The following is a 23,922-nucleotide window of genomic DNA, read 5'->3' on the forward strand; positions in this document are numbered from 1 at the left end:
TAATTTATTTATTTGTTTGCTTATTTTTAGAGAGAGGGGGAAGGGGAAAGAGAGGGAGAGAAACATCTCTGTCTGGTTGCCTCTCACTCACGCCCCCAACTGGGGACCTGACATGCAACCTAGTAATGTGCCCTAGCTGGGAATTGAACCAGCGACACTTGGCTCCCAGGCTGACACTCAATCCACTGAGCTACAGCAGCCAGGGCTTCCATACATTGAATTCTAACATCCACATTATTATGCAGCTTTGTGATTTTCTATGTGCATGATTATCTCGTTATTTGTATTTTATAGTATTTTATTAGCATACTTTTAATGAGTATGTTCTTTCACTAAAGCCAGCAGGAAGACTTAACCCCCACCTTTATCAAATACATGTTAGTAAAATTTTCCTACAAATTCCATTTGTAATTTGTGCCCTGAATTGGTGAAACATGCACATCCAGCAATTGCTATAAAAACATTACGGTTAACTAAAATACTGAATAAAACACACAGTCTTCATTCTCTTCACTTCATGAATAGCAAAGCTCTTAGGATAAACATAAGAAAGTCCAGTGTGTTCATACAGTGATCAGAGTGTGATAGGTCATTTTTTACTTTTTTTGCTATTGTGCCATTTTTGCTTTCTTACTCCAGTGGCAAGTTATTTTGCTCACTTATCCCAGATGCACCAAGAATTTATTAGCTGAAGCCCCCTTGTTAGTTCACCCTGGCTGTTATCTCTATCCCAGATGCATCAAGAATTTACTAGCTGAAGTCCCTGTGTTAGCTCACCCTGGCTGTTATCTCTATCCCAGGCGCACTAAGTGCACTAAATGCACTAAATGTTTATCAGCTAAAGCCCCCTGTAAATTAGAAAGTGTCTATGTGTAGTTTCTCCCACCTACTACTTTTATTGGGCAGCTCCAAGGACATGAGTCTAGTTTTATTTATTTATTTATTTATTTATTTTTTTTTGCCTTTAGAAACCTTTAAAAACCTTTTAGTCTGTAAGGCAGCGCGGCTCTTCCATCTTCCGCCTCTGAAGGTGGGAAGAACCGTCCCTGGCCAGGTAAATAAACGCCATCAATTTGTTTCTAAATTGCCTCGTGTCCTCTTTGCTCGCAAATGCTCCATAACATTTGGAGGCCCCAGCGAGATCCCCAACCTTTGTTGGGAAAGGAGGTCGAGGCTGGATGGCTACCGGACGAGAGTAAGGGGGAGATCTCCGAGAAATTTTTCTCGGCCCCGACTCTGCAGTCCAAGCCGTACCACTGCTGTATCCTTGATTGGCTGTTTGGCGTTCAGGTATTGCCAAATACACCGAGGGAAAGGTGTATTTGGACAGGTCTGGAATTGGTGCACCCAGGGGGTCCGGTGGAGGACTGGACGCAGTCTTACTCCCCGGACTAGGTCGAACCGCACGACGGTGGGTTCGAACCTCAGGTTTTCTGGTTACTGTTCTGTTTGATGTTCTGTTTGCTGTCTGTCTCGGTCTTGGTCTGTTTTTCGCTGAAATGGGTCAGTCCTCTTCGTGTTTGTCTTGTTCTCCTTTGGAATGTTTTCTCGAGAATTTTTCTGATTTTAAACGAAGGGCTTACAGCCTCTTTGGGGAGAAGGTGTCCCCTGGACGACTACAGACTCTCTGTGAATTGGAATGGCCTACATTCTCAGAGGCCTCCTGGCCATCTGAGGGGTCTTTTGATCTTCAAATGGCCTACGGGGTCCGCCGAGTCTGCGCCGGGAAGCCTGGCCACCCCGACCAAATTCCTTATATTCAAATTTGGATTGAAATTTTAGAAGAAAAGCCCAAATGGCTACAAAAATGTCAGAAGAAAAATGCAACTATTTTGCTTACATCTAAACCGAAGGATAGCCCTTTTAAGGGTCCCCCTCCGGTCCTCCCGGCCTCACAGGAAAGTCCCCTTCCTGTGAGACCCCCTCCTTACATCCGACCAGTTTCGGAGCCTACTGATGAGAGGAATGCGGCAGGCCGCAATCCTCCTTTTAGTCCTTCCCACACCCGTTCAGGCCGGGATTGCACTCCCCCTGACTCTACAATAGAGCCAGCTCCCCTTCTCCCGCTGCGAGAGGCCTCGGCCCCCGCTGAGCCCTCAGGTCGGCCCTTATGGTGTATGTCCCTTTCTCTACCAGCGACTTATACAACTGGAAGAATCAGAACCCATCTTTTTCACAGAATCCCACTGGACTTAACTCCCTTTTAGAGTCTATTTTCTTTACTCACCAGCCAACCTGGGATGATTGTCAGCAGTTGCTCCATACCTTCTTCACTTCGGAGGAGCGAGAGCGCGTAAGAGGGGAAGGGCGGAAGCTCGTCCTCGGGCCAGACGGGCAACCGTCTGAGGACCCAGTGAGACTTGAGCACGTCTTCCCCTTAACGCGCCCAACTTGGGATTCAAACAGCGAACGAGGTAGGGAGGCATTAGAGCGATATCGCCAGATTCTCCTCCGCGCCCTCCGTGCTGCGGCTCGCCGACCGACTAATCTGTCAAAGGTCACTGAGGTAAGTCAGGGCCCTGATGAGTCGCCGGCCGCGTTTCTCGAGCGGCTGCAGGAGACTTACCGTCTTTATACTCCCATTGATCCTGAAGCACATGAGAACCAGAGGGCTCTAAATATAGCTTTTGCATCCCAGTCGGCCCCTAATATTAGAAAGAAGTTGCAGAAATTAGAGGGCTTTGAGGGAAAGCCCCTGACCGAGTTGGTAGAGATTGCCCAGCGTGTCTTTAACAACCGAGAGGATCCTAGGGACTTGAATAAGAAAATGGCTCGTGTTCTCCTAACTATGGCAGGAGAACCCCCACGGAGGGACAAACAACCGTTTAAAGGACCAAGGCATATGAGACAGGAAAGGACCCCGCTTGGCAAAAATCAATGTGCTTACTGCAAACAGGAAGGACATTGGAAAAATGAGTGCCCCAAGCGCAAGGCTCATATGCCCCGTCAGTCAGTCTTGGTACAGGAAGCTCGGGACTGATGGGGCTGGGGCTCTCTACTTTATGCCCCCAAAGAGCCCAGGGTCTGTCTCAAAGTGGGGGGCCAACCTATCAACTTCTTAGTGGACACAGGTGCGACTTTCTCAGTTCTTCAGGAAGCCCGTGGGCCAATCAGCCAGAAAAAGACTCTTATACAAGGGGCTACAGGCAAGGTTAAGTCGTACCCCTGGACTGAGGCCAGAATCACAGACCTTGGTGGCTGCACCGTCACGCATTCCAGGTGCTTAAGAAGGCTTTAGCAACTGCTCCAGCCTTAGCCCTACCCAAACTTGACAGGCCCTTTCAACTTTATGCAGCAGAAAATAAAGGAATCGCCAAGGGGGTGCTCACACAACAACTAGGTCCCTGGAGGAGGCCTGTAGCATATCTATCAAAGCGATTAGACCCCATTGCTGCGGGATGGCCGAACTGCTTGTGAGCTATAGCAGCTACTGCACAACTAGTGAAGGAAGCCACAAAGTTAACTTTCGGGCAAGAACTACAAGTTATCACTGCCCATGCAGTAGAAACTCTGCTAAAAAGTCCCCCTGATAGATGGCTCTCCAATGCACGTATTGTACAGTATCAAGTTTTACTTCTAGATCCAGACCGTGTCAAGTTTCTCCAGTCTGCAGCCCTCAATCCAGCTACTCTTCTCCCGGATGATGATGATCCCAGCCAGCTGCTTCATGACTGTCTCGATGTGCTCACCGCCCTCACCAATTACCGGGAAGACCTAACAGATATTCCCCTGATAGATCCTGATGCTGTCCTGTACACCGATGGCAGCAGCTTTGTCAAGGAAGGGATCCGGTATGCTGGGGCAGCTGTTGTAACCATGGACACTGTCATCTGGGCGCAGGCTTTAGGACCTGGGGCATCCGCCCAGAAGGCGGAACTGATAGCCTTGACACAAGCGCTGCGCTGGTCAAAGGGGAAGCGGGTAAACATCTATACAGATAGCCGGTATGCTTTCGCTACTGTACATGTTCATGGTAGCATCTATCAGGAAAGGGGACTCTTAACATCAGAAGGAAAGCATATAAAAAATGCTCAGGAAATCCTGAACCTCCTTGCTGCTATTTGGCTCCCAAGGCAGGTTGCTGTAATCCACTGTAAAGGGCACCAGGTTATCTGTACGCCAGAGGCCCAGGGAAATGCCTTTGCCGATCAGGAGGCCCGGAAGGTTGCCTTGCAACCAGTGGAACCGCTCACTCTGTTGCCGCTTGTCCCGCCTCCAGTTCTCCAAGGGCCTCCTGTATACTCAGAGAAAGATCAGGCGCTGGCTATCAGACTAAGAGTCCCGGAGACCCAGGAAGGATGGAAGTGCTTCAAGGACGGCCGCCTCTTAGTTCCAGAGGCTTTAGGGAGGGAGCTTATCAGGCAAGTACATCAAAGCACACACTTAGGGGGAACAAGATTAGCAGAACTTCTGCAGACAGTCTATTATATCCCGGGACTATACCAAAAGGCAAAGAGTGTTAGTCGCCGGTGCCCCCAGTGTGCTGCTGTTAATTCAGCTCCAGTTTCCAAGGACCCATTAGCACCTCATCACCGTAAGGGTGGACTCACGCCGGGAGAACTATGGGAAGTTGACTTCACAGAAATGCCCGCAGCTCGAGGTGGTTTCAAATACCTTCTAGTGCTTGTAGATACATTCTCGGACTGGGTTGAGGCTTTCCCCACTCAGTCAGAAACGGCCCTAGTAGTAGCTAAAAAGTTATTACAAGATATCATCCCTCGATTTGGCCTCCCCGTAGCTATGGGGTCCGACAATGGCCCGGCTTTCATTAGCCAAATAACCCAACAATTAAGCAAAGCTTTAGGCATCAAGTGGAAACTCCACTGCATATATAGACCCCAGAGTTCAGGTCAGGTAGAAAGAATGAATAGAACCCTAAAAGAGACTTTGACTAAATTAAAGCTAGAAACTGGCGATGATTGGCTAAGCCTCCTTCCCTTTGTCCTGTTAAGAGCCCGCTGTACTCCTTATTTTCAGAAGTATACTCCTTTTGAAATTATGTTCGGATGGCCACCGCCCTTGCTCCCCAAGCTCAGGGCCGATTTTACAGCTGTTATAACTAACCAAGAACTTCTTAAGGCCCTGCAGGCTTTTTCAGCAAGCACCCGGGAACTGCACGCCTATATCCGAGATTGCCGGCCCGCCCCAGTTAACAACAACTCCGGACGACCACTGGCAGAACCGGGAGACCTTGTGTGGCTAAAGAAGTGGAATCCGGACAAGCTCGGACCGAGGTGGACTGGACCACACCAGGTGATCTTCAGTACCCCCACTGCAGTTAAAGTCGCCGGGAAAAGGTAATGGATCCACCGCTCCCAGGTCAAGCCGGCAGAACTATCAGACAAGGACCTTGAGAAATGGACAGTCGAGCGAACAGAACACCCCTTGCGGGTGCGGCTGCGGCGGCACTCTTCCTCTTCCTCTCCCCCTTCCCCCTCTTAACTATAGTTGCAGAAAACCCCCACCGCCTAATTAATTACACCTGGCATCTCTCCCGAACTGGAGACAGAAAAATCGTCAGCCAGGTTAGCACTCCTGGAGCCCCAGTGTTTACTTTTGACCTCTGTGCCCTTCTTGGTAATCAGTTTTACCCCAGAGGTTGGGGACAAGAGTGGACCCCAAGACGCCCTCCAGGGCCATTAGGCGCCCAGCTGGGTACTGGGGCCTTTAATAGGGTTCTAACCGGGCCTGGGTGCGGTACCCTACAGGGAGAAAAACAGTTACGATCTGTTCAATTTTATATGTGCCCCCTCTCAGAATCCCCACCGTGTAACAAACCCACAGAGTTTTACTGTCCCCAGTGGTCTTGTGTTACTATAAGCCAGCAAGCCAGCTCTGATACATCCCTCTCCCAGAGCCGGCCTAAGAGTACGGTGATGTGTGAAACCTTGCGCACCTGTAATCCTATCTCAATGTGGCCTCTCGAACACTGGGACAAACAGTGGGAAAGTGGAAAAACCTGGGGACTGAGACTTGTCGCAGTTGGTCGGGATCCTGGAATTCTCCTTACCATCCAGAAGCATCGTATTCCCCAGCCTAGCCTCCCAATCAGTCCCCTTGCAGGTTTCGGGTTACCCGAGAAGCCCAAGGCACCACCCCCACCCAGAGCTTCACCGTCCCCTTCTAGGAAACCAGGCCCCCGAAGCACTAGGGCGGTCACCCTCAGACCAGTCTCACTTACTACCCCGAAGCCGGAGACCCAGCCGATATACAGGACCCTGAGCACTGTCTTTCAATATCTAAACAAGATGCAGCCTAACATGACTAAAGACTGCTGGCTGTGCCTTAACCCAGGGCCTCCGTATTACATTGGCATAGGTGCCAACTGCAGTTTTGGTAATCAAAATGAGAATATACAGAACTTAACTCTATCCCAGTTAGCCAAAAGACCCCAAGACTGCCGATGGGGGCATGCTCCTAAATTAACTTTAGGGTCCTTTGAAGGCCAAGGAGCTTGTGTTCTCTCCTCCAGTTTTACCCTCACCACTTCCCCGTATAGTAGCTCCTGTGCCCATATGACTACCCTACCCCCCAGAGGTGCAGCGGAATTTGTCTTAGTTGCTCCTTCAGGTACCTGGTTTGCATGTACAAGTGGATTAACTCCCTGCATTTCTTCCTCTGCACTAGACCCCAGTTTTCCTGAATTATGTATTTTAGCTCACATCCTTCCCCAAGTATACTATTATTCTGGCAGTCAAGGTCGAGAGCACCTGAGGTTAGAGGGTTTATACCGATATAAGAGAGCTCCAGTACTGGTCCCGGCGCTCATTGGCCTTGGGATAGCAGGATCTGCTGCCATAGGAACCTCGGCCTTACTAGTTGGAGACAAGAACTTTAAGGATTTAAGTGCTCAAATAGATCAGGATTTAGGGACGTTAGAAAAAAGTGTCAGTAAATTAGAAGATTCACTCAGTTCTCTAGCAGAAGTAGTGTTGCAGAATAGAAAAGGTCTAAACCTGCTTTTTCTTAAACAGGGAGGATTATGCTTAGCCCTTGGAGAAACTTGCTGTTTTTATACTAACCACTCTGGAGTTATAAAAGACAGCCTTAGCCAACTTCGTAAGAGGCTGCAGGATAGGGAAGAGGCCAGGAACAGAAATGAAAATTGGTATGAACGATTTTTCTCTATGTCCCCTTGGGCAACAACTCTTTTAACAGCCTTAACTGGGCCACTTGCCATTCTCCTTTTAACGTTAACAGTGGGACCTTGCATTATTAACTGCCTAGTAAAGTATATCAAACGAAGAATTCAAGCAGTGAAGCTACTAGTTCTCCATAGCCAGTACAATAGACTAAATACTCAGGATTCAAGGATTTGAATTAGTTACAAAAACCAGTGGGGAATGTGATAGGTCATTTTTTACTTTTTTTGCTATTGTGCCATTTTTGCTTTCTTACTCCAGTGGCAAGTTATTTTGCTCACTTATCCCAGATGCACCAAGAATTTATTAGCTGAAGCCCCCTTGTTAGTTCACCCTGGCTGTTATCTCTATCCCAGATGCATCAAGAATTTACTAGCTGAAGTCCCTGTGTTAGCTCACCCTGGCTGTTATCTCTATCCCAGGCGCACTAAGTGCACTAAATGCACTAAATGTTTATCAGCTAAAGCCCCCTGTAAATTAGAAAGTGTCTATGTGTAGTTTCTCCCACCTACTACTTTTATTGGGCAGCTCCAAGGACATGAGTCTAGTTTTATTTATTTATTTATTTATTTATTTTTTTTTGCCTTTAGAAACCTTTAAAAACCTTTTAGTCTGTAAGGCAGCGCGGCTCTTCCATCTTCCGCCTCTGAAGGTGGGAAGAACCGTCCCTGGCCAGGTAAATAAACGCCATCAATTTGTTTCTAAATTGCCTCGTGTCCTCTTTGCTCGCAAATGCTCCATAACAAGAGGAAGACTATTCCAGACAGGTGTAGAGGAAACATGGCTGGTGATATTGTAACAGAACTCCTGGGCTCTCCAATTGAAACAGAACCCACGGGCTGTTTAGTTAGGGGCCCGATTGCCTGCCGCCAGAATTATAACTCTCAATACCAGAGTTTAGTGAAAAGAAAAAGAATTGTTTATTTAACAGTTATATAGACTTAGATTATTTGCGGATTTCTGCCGTTAAGTCTTATGTTCCTTAAAACACCCACAAACACATATTTCTGCCTCCCCCTACCAAACCAGGCTAGTTTTAGAAAAGTTAGAGATACCATTTCCCTACTTCCTAGACACAGTTCAGCTTTACCGGTAGCTGCCAGTCATTCAATTCTGATTGGGGGAGGTCTTGTATGTGTTGTGGTGTCCACCAGCTTTTAATCCAGAACTGCGTGGATTCCCAGCCTTTCCTTTCCAAAACCACAAAGGTATTCCCCCTTCTCCAAGCCCCAAGGTGTTCTCAAAGCTGCATGGTGAGTCCCAGTTAAAATGTCTGCTGCTTATTTTTAAATCCCTGACTGTCCTGTGATGCAGTGGGCGTGGTACCCAGTTCTGGCCATTCACAGAACCTCACTCAGGCTCTGTGTGCATTTTCCCATACCATCCCCTGGTCCAAGACCCCTCCCACCTTCTTGAGGCCTTGGAAGCATCAAACCATTTGCATAAGGAAGACAGTAGCCACTAGCCCCAGGCATGCAAAGGCATCTTAAAAGCTGCTTCCTTTTCCCCATCCCCTAGCCACAAGCCCTGGGGGTTCTTGGACACCCCATTCTGTAATAATATTAGGCTGCCCCAAAGCAAGTGGATGTGGTTCCACCATACCATTGAGTTCCTCAGAATATATTCCATGTAGATATTTTTCAGTATATGGTGCAACCTGAGAAAATACTGTTTTCCTCCAAAACAGTTCTTAACGAATATGGGGAATTTGCTTACTTTTCCTAACAATAGAAGGTATATCTGGGTGTGTGGTTCCACAGCAAGGTTACATTTGCTACCCAGATGTGTACAATGTTGGCACATCCATGAAGGTGTTTAAAGTTGGCAACTGGCTCTGAGAAAGAGATTTAGAATTCAAAGATCTCATCTCTTCACAAGGGAAAAATCATTTCACCTGTATTGGCATATGACATTTCTTATTGAATTTTTTTAGACATGGTTGTCAGAATAGAGAGGTAGCCAGGATGCAAACCTGGTCAGGACAACAACATGGTATGTTAATTAACCTGGTGAAAACAAGGACCAAGATGCAACTGCTCTACCGAATATGCTAATATGGCAAACTCACCCCTGCTGAAAAGTGAAGTTGGCAAGTTTAAAAAGCTCGTGTGCAGAAGTCCTGGGAGGCGTGGGATAAGTCCTTCAGGCCCATGAGGAGGACCTGGAGTGGCCCCTCCACCCCCTTCCCCTTTTTCGCTCAATAAACCCATTGTCTCCGCGTGATTTCTCACAGCAAGGCTGCTCTAACAGTGTTCTGTTCTGAAAATCTTAAAGAGTATGACATGGACCTGGGAATAATGACTACGTACAAAATTTACATTCAATGCCAGGATGGCTGCGATGCAAGCATCTGTGTAAGTTGAAAAGGTAATCATCAGAAACTGACAAAAGTTTTCAATTTCAGGATTTAACCCCCTTGCAGGGAAATGATGATTATTACACATAGAAATACAGTGACAGTGTCTGCATGGGACAGCCGGTTATTTCTGGCATAAAATTAAGGAGTAAACTGCAGAAGGTATGAATGATGATTAGTGGAGTTACAAAGTGAGCATTTTTGAAATAGCTTGAAGACCAAAGGCTCTGGAGCCTGAGAACAGGTTAGTCTCAGTGGGTGGTAATTAATGGGCAGTGAGTTCTAAGAGGTGAGAGAATTTACGTGAACTATATGCTGGAAAACTGGCTATCCTAAAATTTTTGTTTCTACAAAGTGTGAGTCCTTTTTATTCATTAGAATTTGAGGTGGGAAAAGCTACGCCAATAAAGTATTGTAACATGTGAGGAGAAAAATGTAGAATTATGGAAAAATAGGAATGGCATTATGTTTAATTGTTTTAACAATTCATTACTAATTATATCCCTTTATCAGAGGCTTATGTAGGTCTGTGATATACAGCAGTGAATAAAGAAATGTGATCACAACATGGCTTCCTCACTGACTTTACTGGAGTAGCCAAGAACTAACAAAAATAATTTCTGTAGTAAATTGTTAAGATGATATTGAAACACAAACTGAGCAGCACTATGGAATGCCAAGCATGTGGATCCTGAGGATTTTAAGATCACATGATTAAGGGAGGGGGGAAAGAGATTTGATTTAGTGAAGACGGTGTTTCATGGACAAGAAAACACTGTACAGTCTTCCCTTGCCAGAGGTTGGTCAACAGTGTGTAGGACCACTCCTATGATAATTGTGCCAGTTTCAGTGTGCTGTAGATTATGTTAATTATAAGGGATTTCTATAATATGTGGTAAGAAGATTTTCTTCAACTCCTCTTTTACATTACTTAATTTAATGTATTTTAAATTTTAGATTATATTTCAATGTCCTTATACTCTAAGTTAAAAAAAAGATTTTATTTATTTGTAGAGAAGAGAAGGGAGGGAGAGATGCATGGGAAACACGATGTGCTAGAGAAACATGGATCAGTTGCCTCTGGCACGTCCTAACAGGTGACCTATCTTGCAACACACACATGTGTCCTCACTGGGCATGCAATTGGGAATCCTTAGGTTCCTGGGCTGGGGCTCAATCCACTCAGCTACATCTACCAGGGCTATACCCATGAGTTTTTAAATAGCGACAGTTCTTACAGATTATTATTGATTTTTAATATTCATTGCATATACATACCAATAGTACTTGTTATCTTTCATGTGATTTTTAAGTTTCTGAGCTATACAACAATTTCATTATGAATATGGACTTCATTTACTCTAAATATAATTTCTAACTATGTTCAAAATCTTATCACTTTGGAAATACCTGAAACATCTCACTTGAGGCCTTCCATATGTTTGTGACAGGCATATTTTCTTTATGATAATTAAAATACCATGTTCACATTCATAAAACACCAATAATTGTGAGAATTCAATTGTCCAACATTAAAAAACGTATTTTTAAGTGACGTTCAAATGATATCCAAACAGTAGACCTCTATTTAATGTTTATAGTTCTTTTTTCGTTTCAAAGACGTGCCCTACAGTCTTGTATTATATTTTTACATACATATATGATGGTGTATGTCAATCGTACAAGAAATTTTTCCCGACTTTGTAACGCAGTAATAGCTCTTAGTATGACTCACTGTTGGGGTTCGAAGATAATGTGTTTTTATCAATATGAACTGAAGTCGCTTGGCCAGGAAAAGATAAAACTTCCTTTGCCCATTTTTAAGACGTGTCTTGTGCGGACGTGTCATTTCCTATGGACTCTAGCGGCGGATCTTAGTCTTTTCATCTGAAGAGATGTGGAAAAGGCCCAATCACCACTTTGGTCTCTATAACCCGTATAACCCAGAATGCCGTGCGGTGAATACGCCCAGCCTTGTCACTGAGGGGTCGGGAAAGGCGCGTTGGTTGGCGCGCACCACGCGGGGCGGGACTTCCGGCGCAACGACGGGCATTTCGTTCTTCATCCAGAACCGATTGGAATTCGTCCTCAGAACCCCTCAGTCGCTGGGTGCGCGTGGAAATGAGGAGGCGAGGAAGGCGCCAGAGTCGTGGTCCACAGAGCACACAGGGGAGTAAGGAGCTGGGCGACCCGGGCCGGGGGAACCGGAGAAAGGCCGCTATGTCCCTGGTGTCCTCCTCTCCGTCCGTTACTCTCCCGCCTCCCCGAAAGCGTCCGTGGGCGGCCTCGCCCAGACGCTTCGCTGAGGTGAGTGCGCGGCCTTCCGCATTCCCTCCTTCACAGCGTCACCGCGCGACCCCGACATCCCTGTGCGTGCTCGTCCTGTCAGGCTTCGCGTCAGACATCGTGAGGAGGGTCATCGGAAGAGGAGAGTCGCGGTTTCTGAGGGCACAGCAAGCACAGTGCAGGGTGAACAAGGGCCTTTGTGTCTGAGGTCCCCATGCGGCTCTGGGTGGTGACGGTTGACGCGAACGCCAGCAGGGAGGAGGGGAGGAATTTACAGCCTCCTCCGGGGCTTTGCGGGCTGTGGGGTCCATCAGATAAGGGGTTAGTACGGATCCTGCTGGGACGTCCTAAGCCCTCTCTGGATGCCATACGCCTAGTTTTGGGTGAGTCCAGAGATGTACGTGTGCTACGGAGCAGGAAGGTGACAGAGCTGAGGGAGAGGACCTGGGGTCTGAAGACGTGAAGGAGGCAGACATTCCACAACGGCGAGCACTAGCAGAGGAAGTGAGAGATGACTGTGCCCGGTACCGGTTTTGGGGACTTAAGTGTAAAGCATAAGGTCGTGTTTGGCGGTGTCTTGGAGGCATGATCTGGGAGACACAGTGGCATTGCTTGTGGGGAAGAATCGGACCCTACAGCCATGTCCTAATGCTTATAGGGCATTTCTCTGCTCTCTACTTCCCTCCAGTGCCCCAAAGGAGCAGCTGTTCATGAAGGTGATAACAGTAATTAATGGGGCTGTGATGACAGAGCGGCCAGCTCTGGTGTTAGGGCCTGGTGTCCCCAGTGAACTGGGGAGCTTTGAAAAAAATTGAGGTGGGGATGATTTGTAGGAAGTAGTGCGGTTCTCAGGTAACAGCTTAGGTCATTTGTTTCACTTTTGACAGGTTGGTGTGACCTTTGGGGATATTGCCCTGTACTTCTCCAGGAAGGAATGGTGCCTCCTGGATGACAATCAGAGACGCCTGTACCTGGATGTGATGTTGGAGAACTTTGAGCTAATATCCTCGCTGGGTAAGACCCTCTCTTTTTACATGGACTCGGCTTTGCATTTCCCATGCCCCTGTTCTCTATGGGGTGCTCTCCTCACATGTGGGCGGTAGGCACTGCTGGATTTTCCAGGTTTCTGAGCAGTTGCTTTCCTTGGTAGGTGTGGTTTGTTTGCACTGCACTTTTCTCTCCCTTCAGTAGCAGTACCTGTTGTACTGAACTCAGGGAAGGATTCGTGGTTGGTAATGTTGCAGGGAGGCTAGTGAATACCACCTTGGTTAGTGAGAAAATGCCTGTTTCTCTATTCTTGTGGTCATTTGTGCATATTTATTTGGAAAATTGTTTCTACATTTTTTTGACTAATGAGTTTTGAATGTCTTGTGTATTTTCTAGATGCCTTTTCACCTACTAGTACATGGCTTTTAATATTGGCCTAAAATTGCCTCCCAGGTGTTTGATTTTGCTGTTCTAATTGTGCTCTTTCAACGTTTTTGGCAACCCTGCATTTAACAAGTCTAGTGTTGACAGTTTTGTAGCATGCTCAGATGCTGGTTACCAGTGTTAGTATAATAAAGTGATTTTAAATAATTCATGTAGAGTGCTTTTTTTTAATAATTTATTTATTTATTTATTTATTTTTAGAGAGAGGGGAAAGGAGAAAGAGAGGGAGAGAAACATCACTGTGTGGTTGTCTCTCACTCACGCCCCCCAACTGGGGACCTGCAACCTAGTCATGTGCCCTGACTGGGGATCGAACCAGCCACACTTGGCTCACAAGCCGACGACGCTCAATCCACTGAACCACAGCAGCCAGGGCAAGTAATTCATGTAGAGTTTTTTTAGACTCAGGTGTTACTTTGTTAACAGTCTACACTATAGTATTGACATAAGTTTATATTCACTGGTAAATCAAACAATTTACATGACATTTTCTGAACAGAACCTACAACATCTCCAAACCACGTATTTATATGTTCTGCAAGTATTTTCTCCCATCCTGAGTTTTCCTTTTCTTCTTTTTCTCTCAATAAATATTTTGGATTTCTATTTTTAAATAGGAAGAAAGGGAAAATAGAGGGAGAGAACCGTTGGCTGTGAAAGAGAAACATTGATCCTTCGTTTATCTCTCTCGCCCCCACCAGGGGGTGGTGTCTGAAACACCAACCCAGTCACGTGTCCTGATCAGAAATCCAACAGGCCGCATGTAGGTTTACAGGATGACTCCCCACCAACTGAGCCACACTGTGCGGGGCTGCCTTTTCTTTCAGGTTATCCATTGCTCTTCTGTGGAGAAGCCTTTTCATTTGTTGTAGCTTGAACTGTTTATATGTTCTCTTTTGCATTGTGGTTGTTGTCACATTCAGAAGATTATTTCAAATCAGATCTTCAGCCCTGAGTAGTAAGTGGGTTGAGTGTCTTCCTGCAAACTGAAAGGTGGTCGGTTGGATTCCCAGTCAGGGAACATGCTTGCGTGTTGGCTGGGTCCCCAGTTGGGCTACAGAAGAGGCAACATATTGATGTGTGTCTTGCACATTGATGATTCTCTCCCTCTCTTCCTCCTTCTTGAAAAGAAAAAAAATAAAATTGTTTTAAAAATGATTACACAGATGAAAAAGAAAACCAAATTCTACAGCATCTTCTCTAGGTAGTCTAGAAAGTGTTTTAAGTTTTAGGACTGCCATTTAATTTTTCATACATTGTGAGCTAATTTTTATCAATGGTTTCCACTTTTGTGATTTACATGTGATTGTGTATTTTTCCCAGCACCACTAATTAACAAAACCACTTTTTTCTTATGTCTTGTATAGTAGCCCTGGCTGGTTTGGCTCAGTGGATTGAGCGTCGGCCTGCGAGCTAAGTGTCGCTGGTTCGATCTTCCAGTCAGGGCACATCAGAGAAGGAAAACTCTGACTCCAAAAAACCTCCGCTGCCTTGCGGCATACCTCTTCAGGGGAAAGGCTAAGGGAGTAAACCCCGACAGAAAATCCGGAGCCGGAGTCCCTAAGGCGGTTTGACGTTGTAGTCAACACCGGCAACTCCTGCGGCGCACCTGAAGCCAAGCTGTATTGACTCCGTCTTTCCCTTGGACCCTTCAGCTGCGAAGAGAGGGGGGGTCTGCTGCATGGGCAACAGCAGACCCTCCATATCACCCTGCCCAGGCTCTGTAGCTTCAGCTTCACTGGAGAGGACACTCCAGCGTCATCGCAAGATGTCGATTCAACACGGGAGGAGACAGATACCGTGTCACTCCCGAGTCGGACTGCACAGCCATTCTCGGCGGTGCAGATAGACTCTTAAGAAGCTACACCATCGTCTCTCGAGACGGACGGCTGCCGACGATATGTATAGTAGTTTTTGTCAAAGATTAGTTTAATGTTGGTGTTTGTGTTTATTTCAGTGTTGTTTGTTTCTGCATTCATTTTAATAACACACTGTTAGTTTGCTTTGGCTTTGTAATAGATTCAAGTTAGGAAGTGTGATGCCAACAAAATTTGTTCTTGCTCAGGATTGCTTTTGCTGTTTGAAGTCTTTTGAGGCTCTGTACATTTCATGATTCTTTTTTGATTTCTGCGTAAACTACGATGGGTAATATCAAAATTGCATTTAATCTATAGATTGATTTGGGTAATATAGACACTTTATCGTTATTAAATTTGAAGTCCATGAACACTAGCTGTCTTTCAGGTATTTACCTTTTCATCATTTTCTTTAAGCACTGTCTTGTCCTGTTCAGTGTTCAGGCATTTCACCTTTTTTGGGTACATTTATCCATGTGTATTTTATTTTATTTTATTTTTGATGCCATTGTAATATTGACTACTTTCTTCATTTCTTTATTTCCTTTTTAATCCTGAACTGAGGATATCTGTATTGATTTAGAGATAGAGAAAGAGAAAGGGGGGTAGAGGGAGAGAATCATGCGTGTGAGAGAGAAACACTGATCAGTACCTACCTCATGTGCCCCAACCTGGAACCCAGCAAGTAACCTACTTGTGCCCTCTGATCTTGAGTCAAACGAACCCAGTCACTTGGCCATGACTCTTCATTACTTTATCAGAGAATTTAATATTAGTGTATAGAAATGGAACTCAGATTTGTATGTTGATTTGTATCCAGTCACTTTTCTCCATTTATGTATATCTTTAATTTATTTTTTATTTTTTAAGTATACTTTATGATTATGCTGTTACAGTTGACCCAATTTTTTTTTGTTTGCTCCCCTCCACCCAGTACCACATATCCATCCAGTTTTCCACCCTTGTTAATTAAGCCCAGTGTCATGCCTGTATGTCTTTGGCTTCTCCCTTTCGTATATTATCCTTAACATTCCTTGTCTATTTTGTACATATCAATTATGTTTCTTAATCCCTGCATTATTTCTCCATTTCTCCCCTTCTCCCTCCCAGCTGATAACCCTCCCAATGATCTCCATACCTATGAATCTCTTTCTATTCTGGTTGTTTGCTTAGGTTTTTTCTTTTTTTTTTCCAATGTTTTTAAAATTCTTTTAATAGTTGTGAGTTTGCTGTTATTTTACTGTTCATAGTTTTGAGCTTCTTTTTCTTAAGTCCCTTTAATATTTCATATAATAATGGCTTGATGATGATGATGAACTCCTTTAGCTTTACCCTGTCAGGGAAACACTTTATCTGCCTTTTCATTCTAAATGATAGCTTTGCTGGATAGAGTAATTTTGGTTGTAGGTCCTTGCCTTTCTTCAGTTTCAATACTTGTCGCCAGTCCATTCTTGCCTGCAAAGTTTCTTTGGAGAAATCAGCTGATTGTCTATTTCTTTTTAAGGTTTTACTTATTTATTTTTAAAGAGAGGAGAAAGAAGGCAGAAAGAGAAGGAGAGATACTTCAACGTGTGGTTGTCTCTTATGCTCCCCCAACTCAGGACCTGGCCTGCAACTCAGGCATGTGCCCTGATTGATTATTGAACCCACAACCCTTTGAGTTGCAGGGTGGCGCCCAATCCACTGATCCATACCAGCCAGGGCTGATAGTCTTATAAGTTACCCAGTTGTAGGTAACTCTCTGCTTTTCTCGCTGCTTTTAAGATTATCTCTTTATCTTTACCTTTGGCATATTAATTATGATGTGTCTTGGTGTGTTCCTCTTTGGGTCTAGCTTCTTTGGGACTCTGTGCTTTCTTGATTTGTATGTCTATTTCCTTCACCAGATTAGAAAAGTTTTCCTTCATTGTTTTTTCACATAAGTTTTCAATGTCTTGCTCTTTCTCTTTTTCTGCCACTCCTGTGATTCAGATGGTGACACGTTTTAAGTTGTCCCAGAGGTTCCTAAGCCTATACTCGTTTTTTCAACTCTTATTTCTTCATTCTGTACTGGTTGATTGTTTATTTCTTCCTTATGTTCAAAATTGTTTTGAACCTGGCTTCCTTCCCTTCACCATTTGTTTCATGTGGATATTCCTTTGTTTCACTTAGCATAGCCTTCATTTCTTCTCTTATGTGTTTGTCGTAGTTAATTATGTCTGTCAAGTCTGTGAGCATCATTATCACCAGTGTTTTGACGTCTGCATCTGTTAAGTTTTCTATCTCATTGCTTTATTCTCCCACTGGAACCTTGATATCCTTTCTTTTTTTGGCCATACTTCTCTGTCTTCTCAACTTTACAGGTTCCTGTGTTTGCCTCTGTGTCTTAGGTAGAGCTGTCACACCTGTTACATTGTAAGTGGCGGAGCCTTTTGTATTTGTCAATGGAGGGTGACTCGTTTCACCATGTTGTGGCTCTATATGTGGGTCAGGAGTCTGAGAGGGAATAATGCTCTTGCTCCCGCTTCCTGTATGGGACTGGTGCCCTTCTAGCTGTTGCCCTGGTGGTTGTTCCCAGAGTGGGTGGGTTTGTGTATGTTCTAGGACTGTGAGGGCCTCTAAACAAATGGACTCTGATGAGAGACAAGCAGTTTCCTCCTCTGCCCCGATCCCCACTTGTTTTCACTGTGAGGCTTTATTGTCCCCGGCACTAGAGCAGTGAGTTGCACAGTCTTGTCTGGGGCTCAGATAGCTCCCAGGTGTCTGTCCAGACTTTTTTAATATGTTACCTCTCTTTCCACTGGCCTGCCACAGCCAGTGCCTTGCTGCCACTGCTGCCATCATACCGTGTCCTCTCCTCCCCTCCTACCTGTCAGGATGAGTATTACTTCTTTATATCTTTGTTTGTTGGACTTCCATGCAATTCAATATTCTGCTGGTGCTGGTTGTTTTTAGTTTTAAGGTAGTTGTAGTTCTTCTTATCGTTGTGAATGGTGGAGAAGCGTGTCTACCTATACCTTTATCCTGGCTGGAAATCCTATTTATGTATTTAAAAAATTTTTTTATTTATTGACTTCAGAGAGAGGAACGGATCCTGAGAGAGAGAGAAAAAGTGAAACATTATTCTGTGGTTCCATCCATCTGTGCATCATTGGGTGCCCAAGGCATGTTCCCTGACAAGGAATTGTCCAACAATCTTGGTGCATCTAAACCTGACCAGGGCTTTGAATTTGTTGATTAATTTCAGAAGTTTATAGTGGGAATTTGACAGTTTTTCCTATGTGGGATCATGTCATGTGATGTCATGATGAAATTTCCTGTTAGAATTGCATTTTATACATAAGCTCTGGTAGATTGTGTTTCTGTTTACTTTGCCCGTAGATTATTATTTTCCATAGGGAGAGAAATGGAGGGAGAGAAACATCAATGAACCAGAGAAACATCGAATACTTGCCTTTCACATGCCCCCAACTGGGCACCTGACCCACATTCATGCACTTGCCCTGACTTCGAATCAAACCAGCAACCTCTCAGTTCACTGGCTAGTGCTCAATGCACCGAGCCATACTAGCGAGAGTTGCCCCTAATTTTTTTTTTTTTTTAATTCTCTTTCGGTTCATTATTTGTCCCACTTTTTCCTCCATTGCTCCCCCCTACCCCGCCCATGCCTTCTCCCACATTCAGTCCCCACCCTATTGTTCATGACCATGGGTCATTCATCCTATTTCTTAACTACACCCCTCCCCTTATTTACCTCTTTTTCCCCCTCCCCCCTCCCTTCTGGTCACTATCAGTCTGTTCCTTGTTTACAAGCCTATGGTTCTGTATTGCTCATTTGTTTGTATTGTTCATTAGTTTTCTGTATTAGGTGAGATAATATGGTATTTGTCTTTTGCTACCTGCCTTATTTAACTAAGCATAATACTCTCCAGTTCCGCCCATGTCACAGATGTTTTTGAAAATAAAGATTTTGGATTCGTTATCAGATTTCCATAGAAATGCATTTGTTTGGTATCGATTATTGGAAATTCTTATGTTCTCTTGTTACTGGCCTTGTTTGTAGCATTTCTTCTAACCATGTATGGATATCTGTAGCTTCAGCTTCACTGGAGAGGACACTCCAGCGTCATCGCAAGATGTCGATTCAACACGGGAGGAGACAGATACCGTGTCACTCCCGAGTCGGACTGCACAGCCATTCTCGGCGGTGCAGATAGACTCTTAAGAAGCTACACCATCGTCTCTCGAGACGGACGGCTGCCGACGACGATATGTATGGATATCTAAGCATTTGAGGAAGCAGAAACTCCTTTCAATTTTAAGGACTAATTCTGGCTAGAGAAGTAGATCATCTACGTGTGGATTTTGAGTTAGCTCAGTTGCTGTTGTGTTTCAGTCTTGAGACAAGTCCCAGCGGCCTACTCTTGTTGATGCTACGTGAGTTGAGGTCAGAATAACAAAATATGTGCAAGTCCAGTCTGCTTTGGCAGAATTTCTTCTTATTGATACTAGGGTGTTTCACAGTCTTTGGTGGCAAATACTGCTGGAGATAACCTGACTTTTTTGTGTTCTTCTGGGACTAGGTTGTCGACAAAGAGATTTGTTTTGGGTTTCATGCCAAGAAACTCCATAGGGTCCTCTGATGATTAAACTATGGGAGCTTCACAGATGTTGCAGGGGCTTTTGTGGTTCTTTAAAGCAAAAATTTTGAGTGTCTATCACAGAACCGTTGAATAAAGTCAACTAGCACGATCACAGTGGTTGAAAGAGGTAATTCAGACCCTTGGTTTGATCCTAACCGTCTTCAAATGGGTTCAGTAGTCCACATTTCTAGTCATGCTTTCTATGCTGTTCTTTGTTTTTTGCTCTTTTGCTGCTTGTTTGTTGTTCTTGATTATTAATTGCTTTTGGAGAGACAAGGTAAAGGGTGGGGGAAAGAGAGAGAAAATAAAATTTTCTGTTACACTTACTTATGCATTCATTGGTCACTTCTTCTTACGTGCCTTGACCAGCGATTGAACCCACAACCTTGGTGTATGGAGACGACCCTCTCATCACTAATATACCATGTCAGGTCTGATTTTCTGTTTGTCTTTGCTGGATTTTTATTCCCCTTCCCTGTGGATGATTTAATTTGTTGGTAGCTGTCTCTTTGTATTGGAAGAAGGGAAAATTGTCATACTTCTTACTCGGCCATGTTGCTGAAGTCACTCACATATATCTTTTTTTGTGGTGTCTTTTTTTGTTGTCCTATCATACTGCTGGCCATCCATGTCTTCAGTTTTTCTCTTTGAAGTTATATGACCTGTGTTCAATGTAATGACTCCACCGGGATTGAAGGGAGGCATAATTTGTGATTCCCTGGAGAAACACAATTCCATCCATGTGAGATGGGACTCAGATCTAGTCTTGCCTTGGTGAAGGGCTATTCGAGACATTTTGTGATGCTTGAGCTTTGTTAAGGTCATAACTAGGAACTCATTTTGTTCATCAGTATTTTGTCACCATTATCTGTTCCTCAGCCCATTCCTTTCATCCTTGTTTGTTGTTGACAGTTTGTCAGTTACCTTTCTAAATTTTGTGTCTCAACCATTTCTCTTAGATTAGTTTTTTTTCTGCCCTCTAACATTGGTGTATGCTTACAGACTCTTGAGGTGCATGCTTACCATTACAGTGACCTTGAATATCATAGGCTGTGGTACAGTTGATGTTGATGAGTCTGAGCTCATAGAAATTATACTACACAGCTTCATATCACCAGTTAGAAAGGTCCTACACAAGCCATTTGGGGAAGAACAACAGGTAGTCCCTGACTATCTTCTCTATGTTTCATCCCATGCTTCTGTCTATTCCTTGGTTAGGCCGGCACCACTGAGTTGCTATCGTGGCCATTAAAGTATAACAGCCATTTCTACAGTGTGTAACTCAGTTATCTCGGAAATGATTTCAGGAATCATGCCTCGCTGTGAAAGATGGCATTTGTGATAAGGATATTTCTTCTTTCCATTTTTTTTTTAATGTGCTTTATGATTATGCTGTTACAGTTGTCCCAATTTCTTTTCTCTTTGTTCCCCTCCACCCACTAACACCCCCTTCCTCCAGTTGTCTCCCTGCTTTGCCCTTGCCCACTGGTTGTGCATATAGTTCTCCACATCTTCCTGTCTACTCTACTCTCTCCTACTATGCTTCTTAATTCATGTACCATTTCTCTCTCTTCTCCCTCTTTCGCGTCCCCACTGACCTTCCCCCCAAATGTTCCCCATACCTATAATTCTTTTCCCACTCTCGTTGCCTACTGAGTTTGCCTTTGTTTCAGTTCCCTAGCTTCTGTTGGTTGTTGTGATACAGTTTTCATTTTAATTTTCATAGTTTTGATCCTCTTTCTCCTAAACAAGTCCCTTTAACATTTCAGGTAACAGTGGTTTAGATCTGATGAACTTCAGTTTTATTTTGTCTTGGAAGCATTTTCTCTGCCCTTCTATTCTGAATGACAGCTTTGCTGGATAGAGTAATCGTGGTTGTAGGTTTTTGCTTTTCATTACTCTGAATATATCTTGCCAGTCCCTTCTTGCCTGCAGAGTTTCTTTTGAGAAATCAGCTGATAGTCTTATTTGGACCCCTTTGTATGTAATTCTGTACTCTCTTGCTGTTTTTAAGGTTCTCTCTTCATCCTTAATTTTAGACATTTTGATTATAATGTGTCTTAGTGTTGTTCTCCCTGGGTCCAGTTTTTTTTTGGAACTTTGTGTGCTTACTGGACCTGTAAGTCAACTTCCTTCCCCAAGTTAGGGAAGTTCTGCTTCATCCTTTTTTTCATGTAATATTTCAATTTCTAGTTCTTCACCTTCTGACAACCTTATGATTTGGATGTTGGCCCACTCATGGCTGTCCCATAGGTTTCTGAGGTTCTCCTCATTTTCCTCATTTTTCATTTCTTCTTTCTGCACTGGTTGACTGTTCCTTCCCTATGTTCCGATTTGTTGATTTGATCCCTGGTTTTCTTTTCCTCACCACTAGTTTCGTATGTGTTTTTGTTCATTTCAGCAGGACTAGCCTTCATTCCTTCCCTGTCTTGTTTAAGATCTGTTGTCAGGTCTGTTAGCATTCATATAACCAAAGCTCTGAACTGAGCGTCAGAAAGATTTCCTGTCTGCTGCTTCGTTAGATTAGATATTTACCGTCTGGTCAGCTGCATGACCGGGATCTCTATCATGATCTTGCCATCCTCACAGTTTTATGTTTACCTTTGCTTCCTGGACAGAGCTGTCACACCTCATATGCTGTAGGGGGCAGAGCCCGTACACTTGTCACTACTGGGTGACCCTTCTCACCACACTGTGGGGGTGGGGGTCCAAGATGGATTCCTGCCACTCACTCTCTGCTGAGAGACCAGGAGCTTCCTCCTCCATCCCCATGCTCTCTGGCCCTCACAGTCCTAGGCAATGGGGGTCTGCCTTCCCCTGCGTTGGAATTGCGAGCTAATGGGTCTGGTCTGCAACCAGGGATCCTCCCTAGGCACTTGTCACCTCTCCTTAAATACAGGTGTCAGTGCTTAACCGCCGTTGCCACAGCTGCCGCCACCAGCACAGCTTGACCTCTCTACCCCCAGCTTCGCCCCTCCTACCCGTCCAGATGAGCACCACTTGTTTATAACTTCATACAATGGACTTCCATGCAGCTTTATTTTCTGGACCTGGTTATTTCTGATTTTGCGTTAGATGTCTTCCTTCTTAGTTGTGGAGGGAGACAGAACGTGTCAGTCTAGGCCCTCATCTTGGCCGGAGTCTGAGGATATTCCTTCTTATGTCAGTTATTTTTTTCTTAAGATTTTATTTATTTTTAGAGAAAGGGCGTGGGAGATAGAAAGAGATGGAGGAGAACATCAATGTGTGGTTGCCTCTCATGTACACCCAGCTGAGGACCTGGCCAGCACCCCAGGCATGTGGCCCAACTGGTAATCGAACCAGTGCTTCTTGGTATGCAACTGGCGCTCAGTCCTCTAAGCCACACCAGCCATGGCGAGCATATTTCTTTTTTAAGGTAACATATATTTCAACGGCTTTTCCTTTCATTCAGGTTGCCGCTGTGGAGCAGAAGAAGTGGAAGCACCGATTGAACAGGATGTTTCTGTAGGAGTGTCAGAGGAAAAGAATTGCAAGGTGGCTTTGTCTCCCCCGAAGAGCCACCCCTGTGAGACTTGTGGGGCTGTTTGGAGAGACATTTCTCACTTCATAAATGAGCAGGAAACACAGCACATTCAGAGACTGTTGAGGTGTGGGGCATGTGGAAAACAATTTCATTTCAGTACAAAGTGTCACCAGCACCGAGAGCTTCACGAGACAGAGAAGCCTTTCATGGGAGGGGTGGACAGCATGTCTCTTGCCAAGTGTTGCCATTATAATGTGTCCCAGAGGCTTTTTACCCATAGGGAGGTTGGACTGGACATTTTTGCAGAGTCAAAACATCAACAAGAGGCAATTCACACCAGAGAGAGGCCAAACAGAATCTTGACTCCTGGAGTGACTATTCAAAGAAAAAATTATTTCACCCTGAATAAATGTAAAAAAGCCGTTGGCTGCAACCACACAAATGTTCAGAACAAGGGAATTTCTACTGGACGACATTATTTTGTGTGTTGTGATTGTGGAAATTATTTTACCAGAATTTCGACTTTTAGTTATCAGCGTGTTCGCACTGGACAAAGACTCTATCATTGCAGTGAATGTGGGAAATCTTATCACAGCAGGACTGGCCTTCGTTATCATCAGAGATTGCTTACAGATGAAAGGCCTTATGAGTGCAGTGAATGTGGGCAATCTTTTACCACAAACGGCTGCCTTTATGTACATCAGAGACTTCACATAGGTGAAAA

At 44.6% G+C, this 23,922-nt stretch overlaps 1 protein-coding gene and 1 long non-coding RNA gene across 2 annotated transcripts in view; both read left to right on the top strand.

The window, feature by feature from the left end:
* LOC149995279 (uncharacterized) overlaps positions 1 to 23,922 on the top strand; it is a 165,027-nt gene that overhangs the window by 82,392 nt on the left and 58,713 nt on the right. The window lies entirely within an intron of this gene.
* LOC149995284 (uncharacterized) lies at positions 11,510 to 23,503 on the top strand. The gene is made up of 3 exons (XR_016507712.1): positions 11,510 to 11,805; positions 12,672 to 12,798; positions 23,127 to 23,503. It is a non-coding gene; the product is annotated as an uncharacterized LOC149995284 (long non-coding RNA).

This window comes from Furipterus horrens, unplaced genomic scaffold (genome assembly GCF_987537825.1).
Source record: "Furipterus horrens unplaced genomic scaffold, mFurHor1.1.pri manual_scaffold_13, whole genome shotgun sequence".
Classification (NCBI taxonomy): domain Eukaryota; kingdom Metazoa; phylum Chordata; class Mammalia; order Chiroptera; family Furipteridae; genus Furipterus; species Furipterus horrens.